Genomic DNA, 27,686 nt, shown 5'->3' with positions numbered 1-27,686 from the left:
GCAAATGCATCGGCCCGCATACAGAGGTGGGCACTCACGTTAGCCGCCTATGACTATACAATTCGGCAGAGACCGGGCACTGAAAACTGCACCGATGCACTCAGAAGACTCCCACTAGCCAGCACCGAGGGGGCAACCGAGCATGCTGCTGAGATGGTCATGGCTGTTGAAGCTTTCGAAAGCGAAGGCTCACCCGTGACAGCCTGTCAGATCAAAGTCTGGACAAATAGAGACCTACTACTGTCTTTAGTCAAGAAATGTGTCCTGAATGGGGACTGGGCAGCCACATACGGGGCATGGCCTGAGGAATCTAAACCATTTCCCAGCGCAAGGATGAACTCTCGATTCAGGACGATTGCCGACTATGGGGTAACCGAGAAGTCATGCCCCAGATGGGCAGATAGGCATTCATCCGAGAACTCCACAATGAGCACCCGGGCATTGTCATGATGAAGGCAATTGCCAGGTCACACGTTTGGTGGCCAGAGATAGATGCAGACCTGGAACTTTGTGTTCGCAGATGCAACACGTGCGCCCAGCTGGGCAATGCGCCCAGGGAAGCACCCCTTAGCCCCTGGCCCACCAAGCCATGGTCATGCATCCAGGTTCTTTCATGGGAAAAATGTTTTTTCTTGTAGTAGACGCCTACTCCAAATGGATCGAGTGTGACATTCTCAATTCAAGCACATCCTCTGCCACGGTTGAAAGTCTACTGGCAATGTTCGCCGCCCATGGTCTACCGGACGTCTTGGTCAGCGACAATGGCCCGTGCTTTACAAGCATTGACTTCCAGGACTTCATGGCAGGAAATGGTATCAACCATATCAGAACGGCACTGTTCAAGCCGGCCTCAAACGGCCAGGTGGAACGAGCAATGCAGATAATCAAACAGTGGATGCTCAGAATCCAAGGGGGTTCCCAACAAAGCCGCTTATCACGCCTCCTGTTGGCCAATAGATCCTGAACACACTTGCTCACAGGGGTTCCACCCGCAGAGCTGCTAATGAAAAGGACGCTCAAAACCAGTTTATCCCTTATACACCCCACCATGAAAGAAATTGTTGAGAGCAGGCGCCGGTCACAATGTGACTACCATGACGGGAATGCGAGGGCGCGATGTATTGATGTCAATGACCTTGTCTTTGTCTTCAACTACGCTGCAGGGCCCAAATGGCTCGCAGGCACTGTGATTGCCAAAGACGGGAATAGGATTCTGGTAGTTAAACTTACTAATGGACAAATCTGCTGCAAACACGTGGATCAAACAAAAAGAAGGTTCAGCAACCCCATCGAAGAAGCAGAGGAAGAACACAATGTAGAGTTCACTCCACCACTGACCGAACACTGGAACCAAGTGGAGGAGAGCCCAGTCACTGTGGGCAGTCCGGACAGGCCTGAGGCACCGTAAAAAGCAGACACTCAGGCCAGCGCCCAACGACCGGAGCCCCAACTCAGGCGTTGTTGTTGTACCCAAGTCCGATGGTAAGGTAAGATTGTGTGGTGATTATAAAGTAATCGTAAACCAGGTTCGAGAGGGTAATGTCTCCATACATTGCCAAATATAGAAGATTTGTTCACAACACTGACAGGTGGTCAGATTTTCTCAAAACTGGATCTTACGAATGCCTACTTACAGCTTGAACTAGATGAGGAGTCCAAGTCATGTTTGACTATAAATACTCATCTAGGTCTGTATCAATTTAATAGATTACCGTTTGGAGTGTTTCCCGCCCCTGCCATATTTCAAGGGGTGATGAACCAGATTTTGCTAGGCATTGAAGGGGTAGTATGTTATTTCGATGACATATTCATTTCAGCACCAAATAGGCAAATTCATAACAACATATTGAATGAAGTCCTCAAACGGCTAGAGAAGCACAGAGTACGAGTGTCTGCTCGTAAGTGAGAGTTATTTAAAAACTCAGTGAAGCGCTTAGAGTACAGAGTCGACAAAGATGGTTTACATCCAACCAAGGGAAAGCTGGATGCAATTAGAAATGCACCCACTGCTAGGAATGTCACTGAACTTCGTTCATTCTTGGGTCTTTTGAACTATTATGGGAAATTCCTACCAAATTTGGCTACAGTTTTACATCCACTGAATGAACTATTGAAAAAACAGGTCCATTGGAAGTGGTCAAAAGAATGTGATACAGCATTCAAAGAGTGTGAAAGCAAATTGGTAGAGAGCACCATGTTAGTTCACTATGATGTATCCCGCGCTGGCCGAAAGGACTCCACACCTGCCCACGCCTGTCCCTGTGGTCGCACACCAGGTGTTCATTGTGTTGACAGATTGGGGGAACGTGGAACCAGCCGAAGGGACTCCGGGGCCGGCGCTGAACCGGCCGAAGGGACTCCGGGGCCAGCGCTGAACCAGCCGAAGGGACTCCGGGGCCAGCGCTGAACCAGCCGAAGGGACTCCGGGGCCAGCGCTGAACCAGCCGAAGGGACTCCGGGGCCGGCGCTGAACCGGCCGAAGGGACTCCGAGGTTGGCGCTGAACCGGCCGAAGGGACTCCAGGGCCAGCGCTGAACCAGCCGAAGGGACTCCGGGGCCAGCGCTGAACCAGCCGAAGGGACTCCGGGGCCAGCGCTGAACCAGCCGAAGGGACTCCGGGGCCAGCGCTGAACCAGCCGAAGGGACTCCGGGGCCGGCGCTGAACCGGCCGAAGGGACTCCGAGGCCAGCGCTGAACCGGCTGAAGGGACTCCAGGGCCGGCGCTAAACCGGCCGAAGGGACTCCGAGGCCGGCGCTGAACCGGCCGAAGGGACTCCGAGGCCAGCGCTGAACCGGCCGAAGGGACTCCGAGGTTGGCGCTGAACCGGCCGAAGGGACTCCGAGGCCGGCGCTGAACCGGCCGAAGGGACTCCGAGGCCGGCGCTGAACCGGCCGAAGGGACTCCGAGGCCGGCGCTGAACCGGCCGAAGGGACTCCGAGGCCGGCGCTGAACCGGCCGAAGGGACTCCGAGGCCAGCGCTGAACCGGCCGAAGGGACTCCGGGGCCGGCGCTGAACCGGCCGAAGGGACTCCGAGGCGACGGCGCTGAACCAGCCGAAGGGACTCCGAGGCGACGGCGCTGAACCAGCCGAAGGGACTCCGAGGCGACGGCGCTGAACCAGCCGAAGGGACTCCGAGGCGACGGCGCTGAACCAGCCGAAGGGACTCCGAGGCGACGGCGCTGAACCGGCCGAAGGGACTCTGGGGCCGGCGCTGAACCGGCCGAAGGGACTCCGAGGCGACGGCGCTGAACCGGCCGAAGGGACTCCGAGGTTGGCGCTGAACCGGCCGAAGGGACTCCGAGGCCAGCGCTGAACCGGCCGAAGGGACTCCGAGGTTGGCGCTGAACCGGCCGAAGGGACTGCGAGGCCGGCGCTGAACCGGCCGAAGGGACTCCGAGGTTGGCGCTGAACCGGCCGAAGGGACTCCGAGGTTGGCGCTGAACCGGCCGAAGGGACTCCGAGGTTGGCGCTGAACCGGCCGAAGGGACTGCGAGGCCGGCGCTGAACCGGCCGAAGGGACTCCGAGGCCGGCGCTGAACCGGCCGAAGGGACCAAGGCGACGGCGTTCAGCCCAACGTCTTAAACTGCTGGCCAACTTTTAATTAATTTTTAAACTTTTATTCAACTTTTTAAACTTTTTAAACAATTTGGGAGAATGTTTAAAACTTACATTTTAGACTTTTAATTGAAATACTTTTAAACATTTTTATTGATCTACATCCTTGACTTTTTAACAATCTTTAGAAACTTTTTAAACTGGGCAAACTTTTATAACCTATTATTGGTTTACATCTTAGACTTTTTAGCTCTTAGAAACTTTTGAAATAAACTTAGAATCTTTATCAACTTTTAACTTTGAAAATGACTTTGGAAGTCACCTTCCTAATGCCTGCCTCCCAACCATGCCTCGGGGCATCTACCATCAATGGCGCATTCGGCACCGAGCTTGCTGCCAACACTTTGCCGTAGGTGACAAATTGATCCTCCTAGGTGATTTAATGCCAGGGTCGGCAAAAACACAGCCCTCTAGGGAGGCATGATTGGCAGAGATGGGGTAGGGAAAGCCAACTCCAGCGGTACCCCACCCCTGACAAAATGTCGAGAACATGAACTCCTCATCACGAACACCCTGTTCCGCCAGAGGGACAAATACAAGGCAACGTGGCAACACCCTCGCTCCAAACACTGGCACCTGCTTGACTATGCCATTGTCCGAGCCAGGGATCGCAAAGCTGTGCGCATCATCCGCACCATGACAGGAGCTGAGGACTGCTGGATGGACCACCGCCTAATCCGATCCATCATTAACATTAACATTGCCCCAAAGCAGAGGAGACAGCAAAAGCAGTTCCGCAAAAAAGTTAATGCCGGGGCACTTGGAGACCCAGCTAAGAGAGCCCTATACAGCCAGTGTCTCACAGCCAATCTGGCGTGCCTCGATGATCCTGAGATGCTGAATGACCATAGCGCTTGGTCTGCCCTCCAGGCCTCTATAACCAGTGCCTGTGAAGAGACACTTGTTCACTCAACCAGAAAACATGAAAATGATCAGGAGATCGAAGAACTAATAGATCGCAAGCGCAAGGCATTTCTGAGCCTCAAGCAACAACCCAACTCGGGAGCTGCAAAACAAAATTACAGACGACTCAAGGCTCAGGTCCAACAAAAAACCCGGGACCTAAACAAAAGGTGGTGGATGGAGAAAGCACAGGACAGGAGATACAACAACTGGCCGACAGCCAAAATATGCGAGGATTCTTCGCTGCAACCAAGGCCACCGACAGTCCAAACTCACAAGGCCCCACCCCACTCCTGGCCAAGAACGGGGAAACGCTCATCAAGGACACTGAGCTGTCAGGGCCCAATGGAAGGAGCATTTTGAAGATCTCCTCAATCGAGACTCGGCATTTGACTCGAGTGTTCTCTGTTGTGTATTAGTAAAGCATGCACTCCCATGTTCCGCCACCAGGGAGTGCATCCCCTGAAGTTTCCAGGGAACCCAGCATCCCTTGGGAGCACTGTATATAAGCCGGCCCCTAAGGCCTGTTCCTCACTCTGGAGTGTCTTAATAAAGACTGAGGTCACTGTTACTTTAACCTCCCTGTGTGCAGTCTCATCTGTGTTAGGAACATAATAACTGGCAACGAGTATACGAATCCAACGCAAAGATGCAGCAAATTGTGGGCATCCTGGAGAAGTTCTCGGAGGGTGAGGACTGGGAAGCCTATGTCGAACGGCTTGACCAGTACTTTGTAGCCAACGAGCTGGACGGAGAAGGAAGCGCTGCAAAAAGGAGAGCGGTCCTCCTCATGGTCTACGGGACACCAACCTACATCCTCATGAAGAATCTTCTGGCTCCAATGAAACCCAGAGATAAGTCGTATGAGGAGTTGTGTACACTGGTTCGGGAGCATCTTAACCCGAGGGAGAGCGTGCTGATGGCGAGGTATCGGTTCTACACTTGCCAGCGATCTGAAGGTCAGGAAGTGGCGAGCTACGTCGCCGAGCTAAGGCAACTTGCAGGACAATGTGAGTTTGATGGCTACCTGGAGCAGATGCTCAGAGACTTTTTTGTACTGTGCATTGACACGAGACCATCCTATGAAAACTTTTGACTGTAGAGACACCGACCCTCAGTAAGGCCATTGCGATAGCACAGGCGTTTATGTCCACCAGTGATAACACCAAACAAATCTCTCAGCACACAAGTGCTAGCAATGTTCATAAGTTAACTGGAACTGTGTTTGCGAGCAGAAATGTACAGGGCAGAAACGACGAGTCTGCAACTGCCAGCAGGCCTGAGGTGACCTATATGACTCAGAGTCCGCAACAAAGGATGAATGCAAGGCAATTCACACCTTGTTGGCATTGTGTAGGCTTCCAATCAGCCTATTCATGCCGCTTCAAAGGGTATGTTTACAAGAGCTGTGGAACAATGGGGTACCTCCAACCAGCTTGCAGATGAGTTACAAGCTCTGCAAAACCTGCTCACCACCACGTGGCAGAGGAAGATCGGTCCATGGTGGATCCAAGCAATTTCGAGCCTCAGAGAGAGGAGGCAGATGCTGAAGTACACGGGGTGCACACATTTTCAATGAAATGTCCACCTATAATGCTAAATGTAAAGTTGAATGGCTTACCCGTAGCCTTGGAGCTGGACACTGGCGCTAGCCAATCCATCATGAGAAAAAGATGTTTGAGAGACTGTGGTGCAACAAGGCACTCAGACCTGACCTGAGACCCATCCACACGAAACTGAGAACGTACACCGAAGAGCTCATCACTGTCCTGGGCAGCGCCATGGTCAAGGTCAGCTATGAGGGCACGGTGCATGAACTGCCACTCTGGATTGTCCCGGGTGATGACGCCACACTTGTTGGCAGAAGCTGGCTGGGCAAAATCCGGTGGAACTGGGATGACATCCGAGCGCTATCACATGTCGATGAGGCCTCATGTACCCAGGTTCTTAACAAATTTCCTTCCCTTTTTGAGCCAGGCATTGGAAACTTTTCCGGGCGAAGGTGCGGATCCATTTGGTCCCAGAGGCACGACCCATTCACCACAAGGCGCGAGTGGTACCTCACATAATGAGGGAGAGAGTGGAAGTCGAGCTGGAGAGGCTGCAACCCGAGGGCATCATCTCCCCAGTGGAATTCAGCGACTGGGCCAGCCCGATTGTTCCAGTACTCAAAACATAAGAACATAAGAATTAGGAACAGGAGTAGGCCATCGAGCCTCTCGAGCCTGCTCCGCCATTCAATAAGATCATGGCTGATCTGGCCGTGGACTCAGCTCCACTTACCCGCCTGCTCCCCGTAACCCTTAATTCCCTTATTGGTTAAAAATCTATCTATCTGTGACTTGAATACATTCAATGAGCTAGCCTCAACTGCTTCCTTGGGCAGAGAATTCCACAGATTCACAACTCTCTGGAAGAAGAAATTCCTTCTCAACTCGGTTTTAAATTGGCTCCCCCGTATTTTGAGGCTAGATCTAGTCTCCCCGACCAGTGGAAACAACCTCTCCGCCTCTATCTTGTCTATCCCTTTCATTATTTTAAATGTTTCTATAAGATCAGCTCTCATCCTTCTGAACTCCAACGAGTAAAGACCCAGTCTACGCAATCTATCATCATAAGGTAAACAACTCATCTCTGGAATCGTCTCTGTACCTACTCCAAAGCCAGTATATCCTTCCTTAAGTAAGGTGACCAAAACTGCACGCAGTATTCCAGGTGCGGCCTTACCAATACTCTATACAGTTGCAGCAGGACCTCCCTGCTTTTGTACTCCATCCCTCTCGCAATGAAGGCCAACATTGCATTCGCCTTCCTGATTACCTGCTGCACCTGCAAACTAACTTTTTGGGATTCATGCACAAGGACCCCCAGGTCTCTTTGCACCTCAGCATGTTGTAATTTCTCCCCATTCAAATAATATTCCCTTTTACTGTGTTTTTTCCCAAGGTGGATGACCTCACACTTTCCGACATTGCATTCCATCTGCCAAACCTTAGCCCATTCGCTTAATCTATCTAAATCGCTTTGCAGCCTCTTTGTTTCCTCTACACAACCCGCTTTCCCACTAATCTTTGTGTCAAGTGATGGCATGGTCAGGATTTGCGGCGATTGTAAAGTAACTATTAATCGTTTCTCGCTGAAGGACCAATACCCTCTACCTCAGGCAGACGACCTATTTGCGACGCTGGCAGGAGGCAAGGCGTTCACCAAGCTCGTCCTGACTTTGGCCTACATGATGCAGGAACTGGAGGAATCTTCGAAGTGTCTCACCTGCATCAACACGCACAAGGGACTATTCATCTACAACAGATGCCCGTTTGGAATTCAGCCGGCTGCAGCGAACTTCCAGAGAAACATGGAGAGCCTACTCAAGTCGGTACCACGCATGGTGGTTTTTCAGGACAACATATTGGTCACGGGTCAGGACACCGTCGAGCACCAACAAAACCTGGTGGAGTTTTTGTGGAGAAAGATCGCGGCGGACGGCATTCGGCCCACAGACTCCAAGACAGAGGCTATCAGGAACACGCCCAGGCCACAGAACGTCATGGAGCTGCGGTCATTCCTGGGACTCCTCAACTATTATGGTAACATCCTACCGGGGTTAAGCACCCTCTTAGAGCCCCTACATGTTTTATTGCCTAAAGATGAGAACTAGGTATGGGGAAAAAACCAAGTAATTGCTTTTGAGAAAGCCAGAAACATTTTATGCACCAACAAGTTGCTTGTATTGTATAACCCGTGTAAAAGACTTGTGCTAGCATGTGATGCGTCGTCGTACGGAGTCGGGTGTGTATTACAACAAGCTAATGTTGTGGGGAAGTTGCAACTTGTCGCCTACGCCCCCAGGAGCTTGTCTAAGGCCGAGAGAGCCGACAGCATGATTGAGAAAGAGGCATTAGCGTGTGTGTTCGGAGTAAAGAAAATGCATCAGTACCTGTTTGGCCTCAAATTTGAGCTGGAAACCGATCACAAGCCCCTCATATCCCTGTTCGCTGAAAATATCAGCATATACCATCCGCCACAGGCCAAGCACCGAGAACTGTGTGGATGCTCTCAGTCGGCTACCATTGCCCACCACGGGAGTGGAAATAGCGCAGCCTGCAAACTTGTTGATGGTCATGGAAGCGTTTGAAAATGATAAATCACCTGTCACGGCCAGCCAGGTTAGGACTTGGACCAGCCAAGATCCTCTGCTGTCCCGAGTAAAAAAACTGTGTACTGCATGTGTGTTGGGCCAGCATCCCTGTTGAAATGCAAGAGCTAATCAAGCTGTTCCAGCGGCGAAAGGATGAGCTGTCCATTCAGGCAGACTGCCTGTTGTGGGATAACCGTGTAGTGCTACCAAAAAAGGGCAGGGAGACGTTCATCGCGGATCTCCACAGCACACACCCGGGTATAGTAATGATGAAAGTGATAGCCAGATCCCACGTGTGGTGGCCCGGTATTGACTTTGACTAAGAGTCCTGTGTATGGCAATGCCACATGTGTGCTCAGTTGAGCAACGCACCCAGAGAGGCACCACTAAGTTTGTGGTCCTGACCCTCCAGACCATGGTCAATGATCCATGTCGACTATGCGGGTCCGTTTCTCAGTAAACTGTTCCTGGTGGAGGTGGATGATTTTTCAAAATGGATTGAACGTGAAATAATGTCGGGAAGCACCACCACCGCCATCATTGAAAGCCTGGGGGCCATGTTTGCCACCCACGGCCTGCCTGACATACTGGTCAGTGACAACGGGCCATGTTTCACCAGTGCTGAATTTAAAGAATTCGTGATCCGCAATGGGATCAAACATGTCACCTCGGCCCCGTTTAAACCAGCCTCCAATGGGCAGGTAGAGCGGGCAGTACAAACAATCAAACAGAGCCTTAAACGAGTCACAGAAGGCTCACTTCAAACCCGCCTGTCCCGAGTACTGCTCAGCTACCGCACGAGACCCCACTCGCTCACAGGGATGCCCCGGCTGAGCAACTCATGAAAAGGACACTTAAAACCAGACTCGCTGGTTCACCCCAACCGGCATGATCAGGAAGAGAGCAGGCGGCAGCAACAAAATGTAAACGATGGTCGCGCCACTGTGTCACGGGAAATTGATCTGAATGACCCTGTGTATGTGCTAAACTATGGACATGGTCCCAAGTGGATCATGGTCCCATGGGCACAGTGATAGCTAAAGAAGGAAATAGGTTATTTGTAGTCAAACTAGACAATGGACAAATTGCAGAAAGCACCTGGACCAAATGAGGCTGCAGTTCACAGACTGCCCTGAACAATGCACAGCAGACACCACCTTTATTGAGCCTACAACACACCCAAAGGATCAACGACACCACCCCGGACCAGGAAATCGAACCCATCACACCCAACAGCCCAGCAAGGCCAGGCTCACCCAGCAGTCCTGCAGGGCCAACAACATGCCAGCCCAGCGAGGGCACAGCCAACACACCAGAACAGACATTTGTACCGAGGCAGTCCACCAGGGAAAGAAAGGCTCCCGAGTGCCTCACCTTGTAAATAGTTTTCACTTTGACTTTGGGGGCCAGTGATGTTGTGTATCTGTGAAGCATGCACTCCCATGTTCCGCCACCAGGGAGTGCATCTCCTGAAGTCCCAAGGGATCCCAGCATCCCTTGGGAGCACTGAATACAAGCCGGCCCCCTAAGGCCTGTTCCTCACTCTGGAATGTCTTAATAAACACTGAGGTCACTGTTGCTTTAACCTCCCTGTGTGCAGTCTCATCTGTGTTAGGAACACAATAGTTCTCGACTCCATCCCGCAGCATGCGACTCGCCACCAACTCAGTGAAACTCCAACGTTGCACGAGGTAGGCAAAGCCATAAAGCAGCTCACGGATAACATGGGTGCGGATGGAATCCCTGATGAGGCGCTAAAGTATGGCAGAGAGGAGCTGTTGTTGTGGATACATGATCTCATCTCTTTCATCTGGAGGGAGGAGAGCATGCCGGGAGATCTCAGAGATGGGTGTTGTGATTGTGACCATTTTTTAAAAAGGGGTCAAGTCCGATTGCGGCAATTACAGGGGAATCTCCCTGCTATCAGCCACTGGGAAAGTTGTCGCTCAAGTTCTCCTCAATCGTCTTCTCCCTGTGGCTGAGGAGCTCCTTCCAGAATCACAATGCGGATTTCGTCCCCTACAGGGCACAACAGACATGATCTTTGCAGCGCGCCAGTTGTAGGAAAAATGCAGGGAGCAGCGTCAGCCCTTATCGATCTTACAAAGGCCTTTGACACTGTTAACTGTGAGGGTCTATGGAGCGTCCTCCTCCGTTTCGGATGCCCCCAAAAGTTTGTCAACATCCTTCGCCTGCTTCATGATGACATGCAGGCAGACAGGTCCATTACAGACCCAATCCACGTCCAGATCTGGGTCAAACAGGACTGCGTCATCGCTCCAACCCTCTTCTCAATCTTCCTCGCCACCATGCTCCACCTCACAATCAACAAGCTCTCTGTTGGAGTGGTACTAAACTACAGAACCAGTGGGAAGCTGTTTAATCTACGCCGCCTCCAGGCCAGGTCCAAGATCACCCCAACCTCTGTCGTTGAGCTGCAGCATACGGACGACGCCTGCGTCTGTCCACATTCAGAGGCTGAACTCCAGGATATAGTTAATGTATTCACTGAGGTATATGAAAGCATGGGTCTTACGCTTAACATCCGTAAGACAAAGATATTCCACCAGCCTGTCACCACTCCAGAGCACTGCCCTCCAATCATCAAGATCCACGGCGCGGCCCTGGACAACGTGGACCATTTCCCATATCTTGGGAGCCTCTTATCAACAAGGGCAGACATTGATGCGGCGATTCAGCATTGCCTCCAGTGCTCCAGTGCAGCCTTCGGCCGTCTGAGGAAAATAGTGTTTAAAGACCTGGCCCTCAAATCTACCACCAAGCTCATGGTCTACAGGGCTGTAGTAATACCCACCCTCCTGCATGGATCTGAGGCATGGATGATGTATAGAAGGCACCTCAAGTTGCTGAAGATATATCACCAACGATATCTCCGCAAGATCCTGCAAATCCCCTGGGAGGACAGGCGCACCAACATCAGTGTCCTCGACCAGGCTCACATCCCCAGTATTGAAGCACTGACCACACTCGATCAGCTTCGCTGGACAGGCAACATAGTTCGCATGCCAGATACACGACTCCCTAAGCAAATGCTTTAAGCCAAGCTCCTTCATGGTAAACGAACCAAAGGAGGACAGCGGATTGTTATAAGGACACCCTCAAAGCCTCCCTGGTAAAATGCGACATCACCACTGGCACCTGGGAGACCCTGGCCAAAGACTGCCCGAGGTGGAGAAAGTACATCCGGGAGGGCGTTGAGCGCTTCGAGTCTGAACGCAAAGAGCATGAAGAGGCCAAGCGTAGGCAGCGGAAGAAGCGTGCGACAAACCAGCCCCACCCACCCCTTCCCTCGATGAATGTCTGTCCCACCTATAACAGGGTCTGTGGCTCTCGTATCGGACTGTTCAGCCATCAAAGAACTCACTTTGGGAGTGGAAGCAAGTCCTCCTCGATTCCGAGGGACTGCCTATGATGATGAGTTCACTATGACGTATCTAAGGAGATTAAGCTAGCATGTGATGCCTCTCCGTATGGAGTTGGGGCAGTAATCTCTCATGTATCACGTAGTGGGGAGGAGAGACCAATTGCTTTTGCTTCACGCACTCTCAGTGCCAGTGAGAGTAATTATGCAAAAATTGAAAGGGAAGCTTGGGCATTAATTTTTGGGGTCCAGAAGTTCCACAAATACTTGTATGGTCGTAAGTTTACCATCGTTATGGACCATAACCCCCTGACAGCAATCCTCCATCCAAAGTCCCCAGTTCCAACATTAGCTGCAGCCCGAATGCAGAGATGGGCTTTGATTTTTTCAGCATATACATATAGAAAACATAGAAACATAGAAAATAGGTGCAGGAGCAGGCCATTCAGCCCTTCTAGCCTGCACCGCCATTCAATGAGTTCATGGCTGAACATGAAACTTCAGTACCCCCTTCCTGCTTTCTCGCCATAACCCTTGATCCCCCGAGTAGTAAGGACTTCATCTAACTCCCTTTTGAATATATTTAGTGAATTGGCCTCAACTACTTTCTGTGGTAGAGAATTCCACAGGTTCACCACTCTCTGGGTGAAGAAGTTTCTCCTCATCTCGGTCCTAAATGGCTTACCCCTTATCCTCAGACTGTGACCCCTGGTTCTGGACTTCCCCAACATTGGGAACATTCTTTCTGCATCTAACCTGTCTAAACCCGTCAGAATTTTAAACGTTTCTATGAGGTCCCCTCTCATTCTTCTGAACTCCAGTGAATACAAGCCCAATTGATCCAATCTTTCTTGATAGGTCAGTCCCGCCATCCCGGGAATCAGTCTGGTGAACCTTCGCTGCACTCCCTCAATAGCAAGAATGTCCTTCCTCAAGTTAGGAGACCAAAACTGTACACAATACTCCAGGTGTGGCCTCACCAAGGCCCTGTACAACTGTAGCAACACCTCCCTGCCCCTGTATTCAAATCCCCTCGCTATGAAGGCCAACATGCCATTTGCTTTCTTAACCGCCTGCTGTACCTGCATGCCAACCTTCAATGACTGATGTACCATGACACCCAGGTCTCGTTGCACCTTCCCTTTTCCTAATCTGTCACCATTCAGATAATAGTCTGTCTCTCTGTTTTTACCACCAAAGTGGATAACCTCACATTTATCCACATTATACTTCATCTGCCATGCATTTGCCCACTCACCTAACCTATCCAAGTCACTCTGCAGCCTAATAGCATCCTCCTCGCAGCTCACACTGCCACCCAACTTAGTATCATCCGCAAATTTGGAGATACTGCATTTAATCCCCTCGTCTAAATCATTAATGTACAATGTAAACAGCTGGGGCCCCAGCACAGAACCTTGCGGCACTCCACTAGTCACTGCCTGCCATTCTGAAAAGTACCCGTTTACTCCTACTCTTTGCTTCCTGTCTGACAACCAGTTCTCAATCCACGTCAGCACACTACCCCCAATCCCATGTGCTTTAACTTTGCACATTAATCTCTTGATATAGAATACAGACGATCAGCTGATCACAGTAATGCTGATGCTATGTCTAGATTGCCTTCCCCATCACAAGTTGCACCCGATAGGGAAGAAGTATTTTATTTTTCATATATTGATGAACTGCCAGTCATAGCTGAAGAGATTGATAGAGCAACCAAACGTGACCCAGTGATCTCAAAGGTGTATGATTATATTGTAAATGGGTGGCCAAACCAGGTAACAGACAAAGATATTCATCTATTCTTCATTTGAAGGAATGAATTCTCAGTCGATAAAGATTGTATCATGTGGGGTGCAAGAGTGGTTATACCAAATAAATTCAGACCCAAATTATTAGGAGACCTCCATGACCAGCACCTGGGAATGTGCTTGACCAGGAGTTTTGCACGCAGTTATTTATGGTGGCCAGTCTCGATAAAGATATAGAGTACATCATGAGTCAGTGTACGACATGTCAATCGGTAAGCAAGCAACTACCATCAGTACCAATACAGTCATGTAAATGGCCTCCCAGGGTGTGGCAAAGGCTACATATTGATTTTCCTGAGCTAGAAGGACAACAATTGTTCATTGTGATTCATAGCCATTCGAAGTGGGTTGAGGTGTTTCCAATGTGGAAAATAACAACAAGTAAAACATTAGACATTTTGCGAAGTTTATTTTCTTCATTTGGTCTCCCTAAAGGAATTGTTTCCGATAATGGACCACAATTTTGTTCCGAACAATTTGCACAGTTCACGAGCAAAAATGGTGTGAAACATACCAAGGTTCCAACATACCACCCTGCCTCAAATGGTGCGGCAGAGCGCACTGTAGAAATTGTAAAACGTGTCCTCATAAAACAAATGTTAGATCCAAATCCAAAGAAACAACAGTTGTCATTGGATCACAAATTGCCTAATTTTTTGATTACATATCGTAATACTCCTCACACAACTACTGGTAGAACACCAGCAGAGTTGTTTCTCAAACAACAGCCACGAACCAGATTCTCGTTGTTCAATCCAAATTTGGCACAGCCGGTGAAGAGACACCATTAAGACAGAAAGAGAATCATGATACAGGTAGCGTAAAAGAGAGAAGTGTGAAATTAAACCAGAAGTTGAGAGTGAAGAATCATCACCATAAATGGGTAAAGTGGTTTCTAGGAAGAGTGGTGAAGATATGTGGTCCTAGCACATATTTGTTTAAGATGTTTGATAATGGACAGGTTAGGTTTGTTCATATTGATCATATTTTACCTACAGACATGGAAGGAGTTGAAGGTGGGAATGATTCAATTATTTCTGACTTATCAGAGAGTTTTGATATACCAGTAGCATATCCTACATAGAAACACAGAAACATAGAAAATAGGTGCAGGAGTAGGCCATTCGGCCCTTCGAGCCTGCACCACCATTCAATAAGATCATGGCTGATCATTCACCTCAGTACCCCTTTCCTGCTTTCTCTCCATACCCCTTGATCCCTTTAGCCATAAGAGCCATATCTACTCCCTCTTGAGTATATCCAATGAACTGGCATCAATAACTCTCTGCAGTAGGGAATTCCACAGGTTAACAAGTCTCTGAGTGAAGTAGTTTCTCCTCATCTCAGTCCTAAATGGCTTACCCCTTATCCTTAGACTATGTCCCCTGGTTCTGGACTTCCCCAACATCGGGAACATTCTTCCTGCATCTAACCTGTCCGGTCCCGTCAGAATTTTATATGTTTCTATGAGATCCCCTCTCATCCTTCTAAACTCCAGTGAATACAGGCCCAGTCGATCTAGTCTCTCCTCATATGTCAATCCTGCCATCCCAGGAATCAGTCTGGTGAACCTTCGCTGCACTCCCTCAATAGCAAGAACGTCCTTCCTCAGATTAGAAGACCAAAACTGAACACAATATTCCAGGTGAGGCCTCACTAAGGCCCTGTACAACTGCAGTAAGACCTCCCTGCTCCTATACTCAAATCACCTAGCTATGAAGGCCAACATACCATTTGCCTTCTTCACCGCCTGCTGTACCTGCATGTCAACCTTCAATGACTGATGTACCATGACACCCAGGTCTCGTTGCACCTCCCCTTTTCCTAATCTGCCGCCATTCAGAAAATATTCTGCCTTCGTGTTTTTGCCACCAAAGTGGATAACCTCACATTTATCCACATTATACTGCATCTGCCACTCGTTTGCCCACTCACCTAACCTGTCCAAATCACCCTGCAGCCTTCTAGCCTCCTTCTTACAGTTCACACCGCCACCCAGCTTAGTGTCATCAGCAAACTTGGAGATATTACACTAAATTCCCTCATCCAAATCATTAATGTATATTGTAAACAGCTGGGGTCCCAGCACTGAGCCCTGCGGCACTCCACTAGTCACTGCCTGTCATTCTGAAAAGGACCCGTTTATCCCAACTCTCTACTTCCTGTCTGCCAACCAGTTCTCTATCCACGTCAGTACATTACTACCAATATCATGTGCTTCAATTTTGCACACCAATCTCTTGTGTGGGACCTTGTCAAAAGTCCTTTGAAAGTCCAAATACACCACATCCACCGGTTCTCCCTTGTCCACTCTACCAGTTACATCCTCACAAAATTCTGGAAGATTTGTCAAGCAGGATTCCCCTTTCATAAATCCATGTTGACTTGGACCGATCCTGTCACTGCTTTCCAAATATGCTGCTATTTCATCTTTAATAATTGATTCCAACATTTTCCCCACTACTGATGTCAGGCTAACCAGTCTATAATTACCCGCCTTCTCTCTCCCTCTCTTCTTAAAAAGTGGTGTTACATTAGCTACCCTCCAGTCCATAGGAACCGATCCAGTACTGGAATGTACTGGAAGCAAACCCAAGAGAAAATCAGAATGTAAGTCTGAGTCCGAGTCAGGAAAACAAACAGCCTGAAGTTAGAGTGAGTTCAAATGAAAATCAAGGAAATTCCGTGGAGGAAAACGTTCCTAAGGATGAGCCTCGAATGAGTTTAGATTTGACACCATGTGAAAGGTTCTGTTTGAGAGCGAAGGTATCCTCTTCGAAACAGAAAACAAGTGGTTGAGTTAAATTTGTAAATATGGAAAAAATAAGTCTATATCCTGTGTTATGTATAAACATGCAAGTTATGTATGATGTTTGTTATAATGACTTCTTCATTAAGGAGGAAGTAGTGTAATGTCTGTGAGCTTGTAATATTTGTAGCGCCACACTGTGGATGTGGACGTATTGTGTACTGCAACTACAGAGTTAATAATTGCCAGATCCCATGTGTGGTGGCCCGGTATCGATGCGGACTTAGATCTGTGCACGCAGGACTCTAATACATGCTCGCAGTTAAGCAATGCACCAAGGGAGGTGCCACTAAGTTTATGGTCGTGGCCCTCCAAACCGTGGTCCATGGTCCATGTCAACTATGCAGGCCCATTTTTGGGTAAAATGTTCCTTGTGGTTGTAGACACGTACTCCAAGTGGATTGAATGTGAGATAATGTCGGCAAGCACATCCGCTACCACCACTGAAAACCTGCGGGCCATGTTTGCCATGCACGGACTACCTGATGTCTTTGTGAGCGACAACGGGCCATGTTTTACCAGTGCCGAGTTCAAAGAGTTCATGACCCGTAACGGGATCAAACATGTTACATCTGCCCCGTTCAAACCAGCATTCAATGGTCAGGCAGAGAGAGCAGTGCAAACTATCAAGCAGGGCTTGAAGAGGGTAACTGAAGGCTCACTGCAGACTCGCCTATCCCGACTTCTGCTTAGCTACCCACTCACTCACTAGGATTCCACCTGCTGAACTGCTCATGAAAAGGGCACTTAAGACAAGGCTCTCGTTAGTTCACCCTGATCTACATGAACAGGTAGAGAACAGGCAGCTTCAACAAAGTACATATCATGATAGCGCCAATATGCCACACGAAATTGAAATCAATGATCCTGTATTTATATTGAATTATGGACAAGGTCCCAAGTGGCTTCCTGGCACTGTCGTGGCCAAAGAGGGGAGCAGTGTGCTTTAGGTCAAACTTTCAAATGGACTCATTCATCGGAAACACTTGGACCAAATCAAACTCACATTCACGGACTATCCTGAGCAACCAACTTTGGACCCCACCTTTTTTGATCCCCCAACATACACACCAGTGGCAACTGACATCGTGGTTGGCCACGAAGCAGAACCCATCACCTGCAGTAGCCCAGCAGGACTCACCACACCAGGCAGCCCAGCAAGGCCAGCTGCACAGCAGCCCAACGAGGGCCCAACAGACGATCAACCAGGGAAAGAAAGGCCCCAGATCGACTCACCTTGTAAATAGTTACATTGTTGACTTGGAGAGGGGAGTGTTGTTATGTATTCAAACTTGTATATACCTTGTACAGCCACCAGAGGGCTCCCCTGGAGTCCCAAGGGATCCCACAATCCCTTGGGAGCACAGGGAGTTAAGGAGGCCTCACAGGCTGGAGAGGCACTCTGGAGACCTGCATTAAAAGACTAAGTTTACACTTTACTTTGAGCTCACAGTATCCAGTCAGACTCTTTATTCACATATAACAGTCTGTTGTCGAGCACTTCCATCCCTAACCTTGCTGAGCACATAGATCGGTCCTTCAACTAAGCAAATGCAGTCAGTCCTGCTATCTGGAGCAATCCACACTGAACAGAAATATTCCAATCTATCATAACCAAACCAGGCAGACAAATTGTATGATTTAAAACTACAGTTTCCTTTATCTTCTTTGTGACATTTAAAATATAAGTTGCACAACAATAGTAACAAAGAACCAGTTGGATAACATTATCAGGTGCCTTGTTTATACAGCAGAGTTCTGAGTAAATAGGGCTAATCATCTTATCGAAACACAGCAACTGAAGTGAAGTCATTATTCGCAATATTTTTATCCGGTGAGCTGACCTTATGCTACAGACATATTGAGACCTATTGCCACAATCTGGGCTCAGTATGTTGAATCCACTTATAAAGACCAGGAGCATTGCACTATTTTACTGGATGTTGTCAGCATAACAGCTACACACTAAATTAATATGTGTGCATGAAAGAAAACAAGGATTTTATTCAAATAGCACCTTATTATTGTGTCTCAGAAATGTCTCAAAACACTTCACATTGCAATACAGAAGTAAAATATTGTGGATGCTGGAAATCTGAAATAAGAACAGAAAATGCTGGGAACACTCAGCAGGTCAGGCAGCATCTGCGGAGAAACAGTGTTAATGTTTCAGGTTGTTTCATCGACCTGAAATGTTAACTTTGTTTTTTTCTCCACAGATGCTGTCTGACCTGCTGAGTATTTCGAGCATTTTCTGTTTTTATTTCACATTGCTATAGCTGACTTAGGTACGATTGGTGCAAAAAGTAAAAAAAAATGTCCCATCCGTTAGCACTGGTGCTCCTCAGCTCAGTGAAGTCAGTTTATTGATGGGGAAGGGGGGGTGGGGAGGCAGAGGCAGAGGTGGGAATAGTGAGTCATAAATTGTGGAATCCACTTTGAAATGGAGACAGTTGGCATCACTGTATTGTTTGAGGGATCATTAATATGTTATCAAAAGCAGCAGCCATTTTATACATAGCAAGATTCTTCAAATAGATGAATAACCAGTTCATCTTTTTTGGAGGGAGCAATGTTGGCCAGGACATCTGGAGAACTTCCTACTCTTCGAACAGTGACATTGGATTTTTAACATCCAAAACCCTAGAAAAGGGGCCTTGTATTATGTCTCCTCTGAAGGATGGCACTTCTGTATTAGAAACATAGAAACATAGAAAATAGGTGCAGGAGCAGGCCATTCAGCCCTTCTAGCCTGCACCGCCATTCAATGAGTTCATGGCTGAACATGAAACTTCAGTACCCCCTTCCTGCTTTCTCGCCATACCCCTTGATCCCCCGAGTAGTAAGGACTTCATCTAACTCCCTTTTGAATATATTTAGTGAATTGGCCTCAACTACTTTCTGTGGTAGAGAATTCCACAGGTTCACCATTCTCTGGGTGAAGAAGTTTCTCCTCATCTCGGTCCTAAATGGCTTACCCCTTATCCTTAGACTGTGACCCCTGGTTCTGGGCTTCCCTAACATTGGGAACATTCTTCCTGCATCTAACCTGTCTAAACCCGTCAGAATTTTAAACGTTTCTATGAGGTCCCCTCTCATTCTTCTGAACTCCAATGAATACAAGCCCAGTTGATCCAGTCTTTCTTGATAGGTCAGTCCCACCATCCCGGGAATCAGTCTGGTGAATCTTCGCTGCACTCCCTCAATAGCAAGAATGTCCTTCCTCAAGTTAGGAGACCAAAACTGTACACAATACTCCAGGTGTGGCCTCACCAAGGCCCTGTACAACTGTAGCAACACCTCCCTGCCCCTGTACTCAAATCCCCTCGCTATGAAGGCCAACATGCCATTTGCTTTCTTAACTGCCTGCTATACCTGCATGCCAACCTTCAATGACTGATGTACCATGACACCCAGGTCTTCTTTGCGGCTATTTCTGGTCACTTTAAATAATCAGGTTCGATTGCAAACCAATATGATGAATAATTGTGTTTCATCAGAGTTTAAGATGGAATATAACACCTTAGTTATACAGTAAAAACATACGACCGTAACAATAGTTGAAATCGATCCGATCAAGACAGACGGTTGACACACGTGAGCAATTGTGTTCATCCGATCGTCGAGGACTTCCTTCTCTCTCTCTCTCTCTCTCTCTCTCTCCCCTTCCATCTGTGTGCCTCCTTCTCGCTCTCTTTCTTCCGTTTGTGACTACAAGCTTCCAGGAGGTCACTTTTAACCTATTTTTAGGGGTGGGCCTGAACCTGAATATTGACAAGACATTTTGACCAATAGACGTTCCCCTAAAAATTTAATATCCAATAAGACTCAGAGGGCTAGAAATTCCCCAGCTTAACACGTTCAAATGTTTTTTTATGGCGTTAAAAAAATTTAAGGACATTTTTCAAATTTGGCCAGTGGTTTAACTCCGTTGTTAAAAAATAACGACCGCCTTTTTTCAGAACTGCTTTTATGACGTCACTAAGAGTCAAAAATAACAATATCACCATTTTTGGGAATTTTGCCAATAACGACATTGTTAAGGACAGTGATTAATACTGAACTGAAAAAGCTTGTTTTACCTGGTTGAGTCAGATCGAAATCGGCGATAACGGCACCAGCTTGGAAAATGGAGCTGAGTTAAAGGTTTTGGAGGGAGGACTGCGTTTAGAGAATAGTGAGTTTTTAATTCATTTTTAAGGACATTTAAGGGCATTTAAGGACATTTTAAGAATGGGGCCTATTCTATCTGTGCTATATTTGGTAACTGCTTATGCTATCCAGGATAATCATAGAAGAAGCATTATCAACGTAATCAAAGAGGTCACAGACTTATGGGGAGGAGGCCTTACCCCCAATGAGCTTACAGGGAACATCGCTCATACTTCCACCTGACTGAGGCACAGTGCGTTAGAAGGCTGCGCTTTCAAAAAGAGGTAGTCACTGAGATATGCCAGCTCATAAAAGCAGACATACAGCCTACATGTGTGAGGAGGACTGCACTGCCCGTTGAGGTGAAGGTGACTGCAGCACTTGCCTTCTATGCCTCTGACTCCTTTCAGGCATCAGCAGGGGACATAGGCTCCATCTCACAGTTCGCTACACATCACTGCATTCACCAGGTGACTGCTGCACTGTTGCACAAAGGAATGACTTTATCAGCTTACCAATGGCCAGGGAGGCACAGAATGAGAGAGCTATAGGCTTTGCACGAATTGCTGGCTTCTCCAAGGTATAGGCTGCCACTGTGTATGCACATTGCCCTGCGAGCACCTTTTCAGGATCTGGAGGTTTACCGAAACCGAAATGGATTTCACTCACTAAACGTTCAGGTCATCTGCGGCCATATTCAGCGTATCATGTCAGTAAACGCAAAATTTCCAGGGAGCATCCATGATGCTTTCATCTTGCGTGAGAGCACCGTCTCACAGCTGTTTGAGGAGCAGCCAGAAGGCCAGAGCTGGATGCTGGGGGACAAAGGTTACGGGCTCGCCACCTGGCTCATGACCCCCCTCCACAACCCTCAGACAGAAAGCGAGCATCGCTACAATAACAGCCATATAGCCACACACAACATCGTCGAGAAGACAATTGGAATGCTAAAGCAGGTCTTCCGATGCCTGGACCACTCTGGAGGCTGCCTACAATACTCCCGTCAGCAGGTCACTGAGTTCATTGTGGTGTGCTGCATGCTACACAATGTAGCCATCATGAGGGGACAGGAATTGCCACTGGGGATTGCAGAACCACCTCAGGAGAGAGGGAGTGAGGGGGAAGAGGAGGATGAGGAACCCAAGCCACCAATACAACCCCCAGGAGGACACGGAAGGAAGCCTTGTGGTCCTTATGCCATTGCAAGAGCCTTGCTGATAATTCGCCGCTTTGCATGTGTAAAGTCCTGACCCTGCAGTACAGTCTTACACGAGGCACATGCTGAAGTCAAGGTCACTCTGGACCTGCACCTTTATTTCACAGCTCTCGAGTGCCACACTTGCCTGAGACCTGCCTTTATATACCTGTGTGGAACAGGTATGCAGTGTTCCCTGCAAGTGCACCCCTGGTGGTAAAGTATGCTTGTGGTTACAGGTCATATCTAGTTACAGTCATGTATAGCATGTTAAGATACAGTTATATACAGTAGTGTGAGATACATGACATCACCCTCCCCCAAGGTCTTATTGTCTTTATAGATTCAGTCTCTCAGGTGGTCTATGCTCTCGCATGGAGCGTCTTAGTTGTGGTTCAGTTGTTTGCCTTAGTGCCTGTTTTTCTTTCGGTGTGACTGCTGGCATCTCACCTGGGCTGTCTGTTGAGACTGCCCTTTCCTCAGGTTGTTCCCTCTGTCTGTCCACCAGGTGTGGTGTGAGTTCCACATTGTAGTCTGCCTCTGGTTCTGCAGTGTTGTTGGTGAATCTACTTTTTACTTGGTCTACATGCCTCCGGCAGGTTTGGCCATTGTCCATTTGTACAAGCAGTAGCTTGTTTCCTTCCTTGCCTGTTACTGTCCCTGCAAGCCAGTTGGGACCCCTGCCATAGTTTAGCACAAACACTTTGTCCCCTATCTCATTCCACCTCTCCCTCGAATTTCGGTCATGGTACTCAGTTAGCTTCCGGCGCTTTGCCTCACCAATTTCATGCATGTCTGGGAGGATTAACGAGAGCCTAGTCTTTAAGGTCCGTTTCATCAATAGTTGCGCAGGGGGAACCCCAGTCAACGAATGCAGACGAGATCTGTATGCCAGCAGCAGTCGGGACAGGTGGCTCTGCAGTGTGGGACCTTGGATTTTTAGCATGCCTTGTTTAACGACTTGCACTGCTCGCTCCGCCTGGCCATTGGAGGCCAGCTTGAATGGTGCCGTCTTAACGTGATTTATGTGGTCAACTATAAAATCTTGAAATTCTGCGCTGGTGAAGCACGGACCATTATCACTGACCATTATGTCAAGAATTCCCGTGCGTTGCAAACATGGTTCTAAGGCTCTCCACAGTGGTGGAGGTGGTGCTCGAGTTTAAAATGGTGCACTCGATCCACTGTGAAAATGCATCGACGACTACAAGGAACATTTTGCCCATGAATGGGCCTGCATAGTCTACATGCACCCGCGACCATAGTTTGGTGGGCCAGGGCCAGGTGTTTAGTGGGGCCTCCCTGGGGGCATTACTGAGTTGGGCACAAATGGTGCACTGCCGGACGCAGAGCTCCAAGTCCGCATCAATGCCAGGCCACCAGATGTGGGATCTGGCTAAGGCCTACATAAGGACGATCCCCGGGTGCTCGCGGTGGAGCTCCCGGACAAACGCCTCTCTGCCTCGCAAGGGCATAAAAATTCGGCTGCCCCACATCAGGCAGTCTGCCTGTAGTGATAGTTCATGCATGCGCCTATGGAAAAGTTTAATCTCCTTGGGACAGGCATCGCAAGCCTTTGCCCAGTCACCAGTTAAAACACATCTTTTGACTAAGGATAACGTGGGGTCGTTGGTCGTCCAGGCTCTGATTTGGCGAGCCACCATGGGCGAACCTGTGGATTCAAAGGCATTGATTGCCATGACCATCTCACAGTCCTGTTCGTCGGACCCTTCCGTAGTCGCCAGGAGAAGCCTGCTAAGCACGTTGGCACAGTTGTCTGTGCCTGGTTTGTGCCTTATTGTGTAGTCGTAAGACGCCAGCATGAGTGCCCACCGCTGAATGCGCGCCAAGGCGTTGGCGTTTATTGCCTTGCACTCGGATAGCAGGGACGTGAGGAGTTTGTGGTTAGTTTCTAATGTGAACTTGGCCCCGAAAAGGTGCATCGTTTTGACACCATACACGCACGCAAGCGTCTCCTTCTCAACCATACCGTACCCGCGCTCCGCCTGCAAAAGTGACCTGGAGGCATAAGCTATGGGTTGTAATTTACCCGCATCATTGACATGCTGTAAAACGCACCTGACCCCGTACGCTGACGCATCACATGTAAGAACTAGCTTTTTACCTGGGTCAAAAAAGGCTAAAACACTGTTGGAACATAGAAGGTTGCATGCCTTATTGAAGGCACGTTCTTGGGTCCCCCCCCAAAACCAATCGCACCCCTTTCTGAGTAGCACGTGGAGAGGCTCCAGCAGCGTAAAGTTCCCAAAGTAATTGAGTAGCCCGAGAAAGGCGCACAGTTCCGAGACATTCCGGGGCCTGGGTGCCAGACGAATTGCTTCGGTTTTGGATTCTGTTGGGCGGATTCCATCAGCGGCAATCCTTCTGCCCAAAAATTCAACCTCGGGCGCGAGAAACAGACACTTGGATTTCTTAACTCTTAGACCTACCCGATCTAATCGACTTAGTACTTCCTCCAAATTGCGGAGATGGGAGTCGGTGTCCCTGCCCGTGATGAGTATGTCATCTTGAAACACAACCGTCCCCGGGATGGACTTGAGCAGACTCTCCATGTTGCGCTGGAATATAGCAGCTGCTGACCTGATGCCGAATGGGCATCGATTGTACATAAAAAGGCCTCGATGTGTGTTGAGCAGCTTAGACTCTTCGGTCAGTTCTTGCGTCATATACGCAGATGTGAGATCTAGTTTCGAGAAAAGTTTTCCTCCAGCCAATGTGGCAAATAGGACCTCCGCTCTGGGCAGCGGGTAGGGAGACTCTGTTTATGGTAGATTTGTAGTCCCCACAGATTCGTACGGATCCAGCAGGCTTCATGACGGGGACGATGGGACTTGCCCAGTCGCTAAATTCCACAGGTGAGATAATGTCTTCCCGCAGAAGCCGGTCCAGTTTATGTTCAATCTTTTCCCTCATCACATAAGGCACAGCTCTAGCCATGTGATGGACCGGTCTGACATCCTGTGTGATGTAGATTTTAACTTTAGCCCCTTTGAAGGTGCCCACACCTGGCTGAAAGAGATGTTCAAAACGACTTAGAACTGTTGAGCAAGAGGCCCGTTCCTCTGACAACATGGCGTGAACATCATCCCATTTCCAATTTAGTTTTGCCAGCCAGCTTCTCCCCAACAGGCCTGGGAGATCTCCGGGGACAATCCACAGGGGAAGTTGGTTCACCATCCCTTTGTGTGTGACTGAGAGCATGGCGCTGCCAAGGACTGGGACAATTTCTTTGGTATAGGTCCTTAGTTTGGTGTCGATCCTTGTGAGTTTTGGTCTGTTGCTTTTGTGCGGCCACAGCTGTTCAAATTGTTGGACGCTGATGAGAGATTGACTAGCTCCCATGTCCAGTTTCGTGTTGACGGGTATCCCATTGAGTAGGACCCTCATCATTATTGGAGGCATCTTGTTGTAAGAACAGTGGACATTGATCGTGTTGACCCGCTGTACACCGGCGTCCCGGGCACTGTCCCCACCGTCTTCTGGTCCGCTTTCCGACCCTTCCGATTTGTATACCAGCCGAGCTGCTGTTTTTCTGCACATGCGAGCCAGATGCCCTGTATAGTTGCAGTTTCTGCAAACAGCATGCTGAAATCGACACCCCTTTGTCGAGTGCCTTCCCCCACATCTCCAGCACAGACCGCTTCCATTGTTTCTGAAGGATGAACTGCGTCTGGCTGATCTTTCTTGAGCTTCTCTCAGTCTGTAGTTGATTGCTCGCATTGTGGGTTGATGAGGTGTGAACGGCCGTTCATGTGGCCCTTGATGGCTTCTGGCGCCACTGCCTGCTGTTGAAGGCCTGCTCTCCTGCCTTTGTCTGTGTGTGGGGGTAGCAGCTCATTTCACGCTGTGAACCCCTTGTTCCGATGTTTCGTTAGTTGTCGTACCCGCACTATAGATCAACCTTGTTTCTTCTTCTCCTGCCAAGAATGTCTGTGCGACAAGTGCTACTGCCTCTCGGGTCAAATTCTTGGTCTCTATAAGCTTTTGGAATATGCCTGCATGGCCTATTCCTTCAATAAAAAAGTCTCTCACTTCTTCTCTCCTTAGTTCATTGGAGCCTCCGAAGTTCCGCCACAAAGTCGGGTATGCTCTGGCCCACACAGCGTCTATAGTTGTAGAACCTGTGTCTGGCCATGTGTAGGCTGCTCACTGGCTTCAGATGGTCTCTCACCAGTGTGCTCAACTCCTCAAACGACTTGTTTGCTGGTTTCTCGGGTGCCAGCAAGTCCTTCATTAAGGCGTATGTTTTCGAGCCACAGTTGGTCAAGAGATGGGCTCTTCTCTTGTCTGCCTTATCATCACCAAACCAGTCTTTGGTTACAAAGCTTTGCTGGAGCCTTTCTATAAAGTCCTCCCAATTGTCTCCAGCATTGTATTTCTCATCTGAGCCGTTGGTGGCCATTCTGTGGATTCTGTGATCCCGTAACTCGTCGCCACTGTAAAGTCCTGACCCTGCAGTACAGACTTATACGAGGCACATGCTGAAGTCAAGGTCACTCTGGACCTGCACCTTTATTTCACAGCTCTCGAGTGCCACACTTGCCTGAGACCTGTCTTTATATACCTGTGTGGAACAGGTATGCAGTGTCTCCTGCAAGTGCACCCCTGATGGTAAAGTATGCTTGTGGTTACAGGTCATCTCTAGTTACAGTCATGTATAGCATGGTAAGATACAGTTATATACAGTGGTGTGAGATACATAACAGCATGAAGGCTGAACGGCATGTTTCATCATGGACTACCCACTGTATCCCACCATGTTAACTATTTCCCCCTGTTATTTTGCAAATGTGACACTGCATAAGTTTGGTTTAGTTGAAAAAATAAATTGAAATTTATTAAACATTTGTACAGTTGTAATTAACTTTCGTAAAAACTTTTGGTATTGTTAAACTTTCAAATTAACATCACTTAAATAACAATAATGCAAACAACCAACCACAACAACAAAAGAAGAACAAAGGAACAGCAAAACAGCAGCAAACAAACTTCAGCTGCAGCCACCTATCGCCGCCACCCGCCCCTCCACCCCCACTTATTTAAACACCACCACGCCGCCTGCCCTTCTTGCCCTTGCCATTAGCCTTGCCCGTTACCGTAGGCTTAGCCCTACTCCCGGTGAGCCCAAAGTTCTTATTAGTTTATCGGGTATGGCGCTCCACTTGTTGGGGGACAGACGAAGGAGATGCCAATGGAAGCCCTTGAAAACCTCTGGCTGTGGAAGGCCCGGCTTCGGACGCTTCAGCCTGTGGATAAACCTGCACACTGACTCTTGAGGTTGGTCTGGGGATTGCAATGGCATCACTCGCGACCGTCAATTGCCTCTGGGCAATGACAGCCTCGGTATTTTCCCGCGTTGCAATGATTATCTCAGACAGATAGTGTTGCTATGCTTGCCAACATATCCTCAAGGAGTGATTTGGTGAGCTGGACACTCTCCCCAGTTATTCCTAACAGCTCTACCACCTTCCGTGGAGCCTGCATCTCGGGAGAGCGCTCTTCACGTCTCTGCCTCCATTCAGACTGGACTGCTGCTGCCTACTGGGACCCGGGACCTCGGATGGTGCATAACCGACATGTGTCTCCTTTCTATCTCCGTAGCGTCAACTTCCTCCAAATTCAATATCACCATCTGATCATCCTCCTCCCCCACC

The 27,686-nt window shown here is 48.8% G+C and overlaps 1 protein-coding gene across 2 annotated transcripts in view; it reads right to left on the bottom strand.

The window, feature by feature from the left end:
* Nucleotides 1-27,686, bottom strand: part of LOC139260324 (adhesion G protein-coupled receptor A3) — an 841,088-nt gene that overhangs the window by 297,798 nt on the left and 515,604 nt on the right. The gene's annotated exons all lie outside the window — the stretch shown is intronic.

The sequence above is a fragment of the Pristiophorus japonicus genome, chromosome 3 (genome assembly GCF_044704955.1).
Source record: "Pristiophorus japonicus isolate sPriJap1 chromosome 3, sPriJap1.hap1, whole genome shotgun sequence".
NCBI lineage: Eukaryota > Metazoa > Chordata > Chondrichthyes > Pristiophoridae > Pristiophorus > Pristiophorus japonicus.
This window is presented reverse-complemented; position numbering and strand designations above follow the sequence as displayed.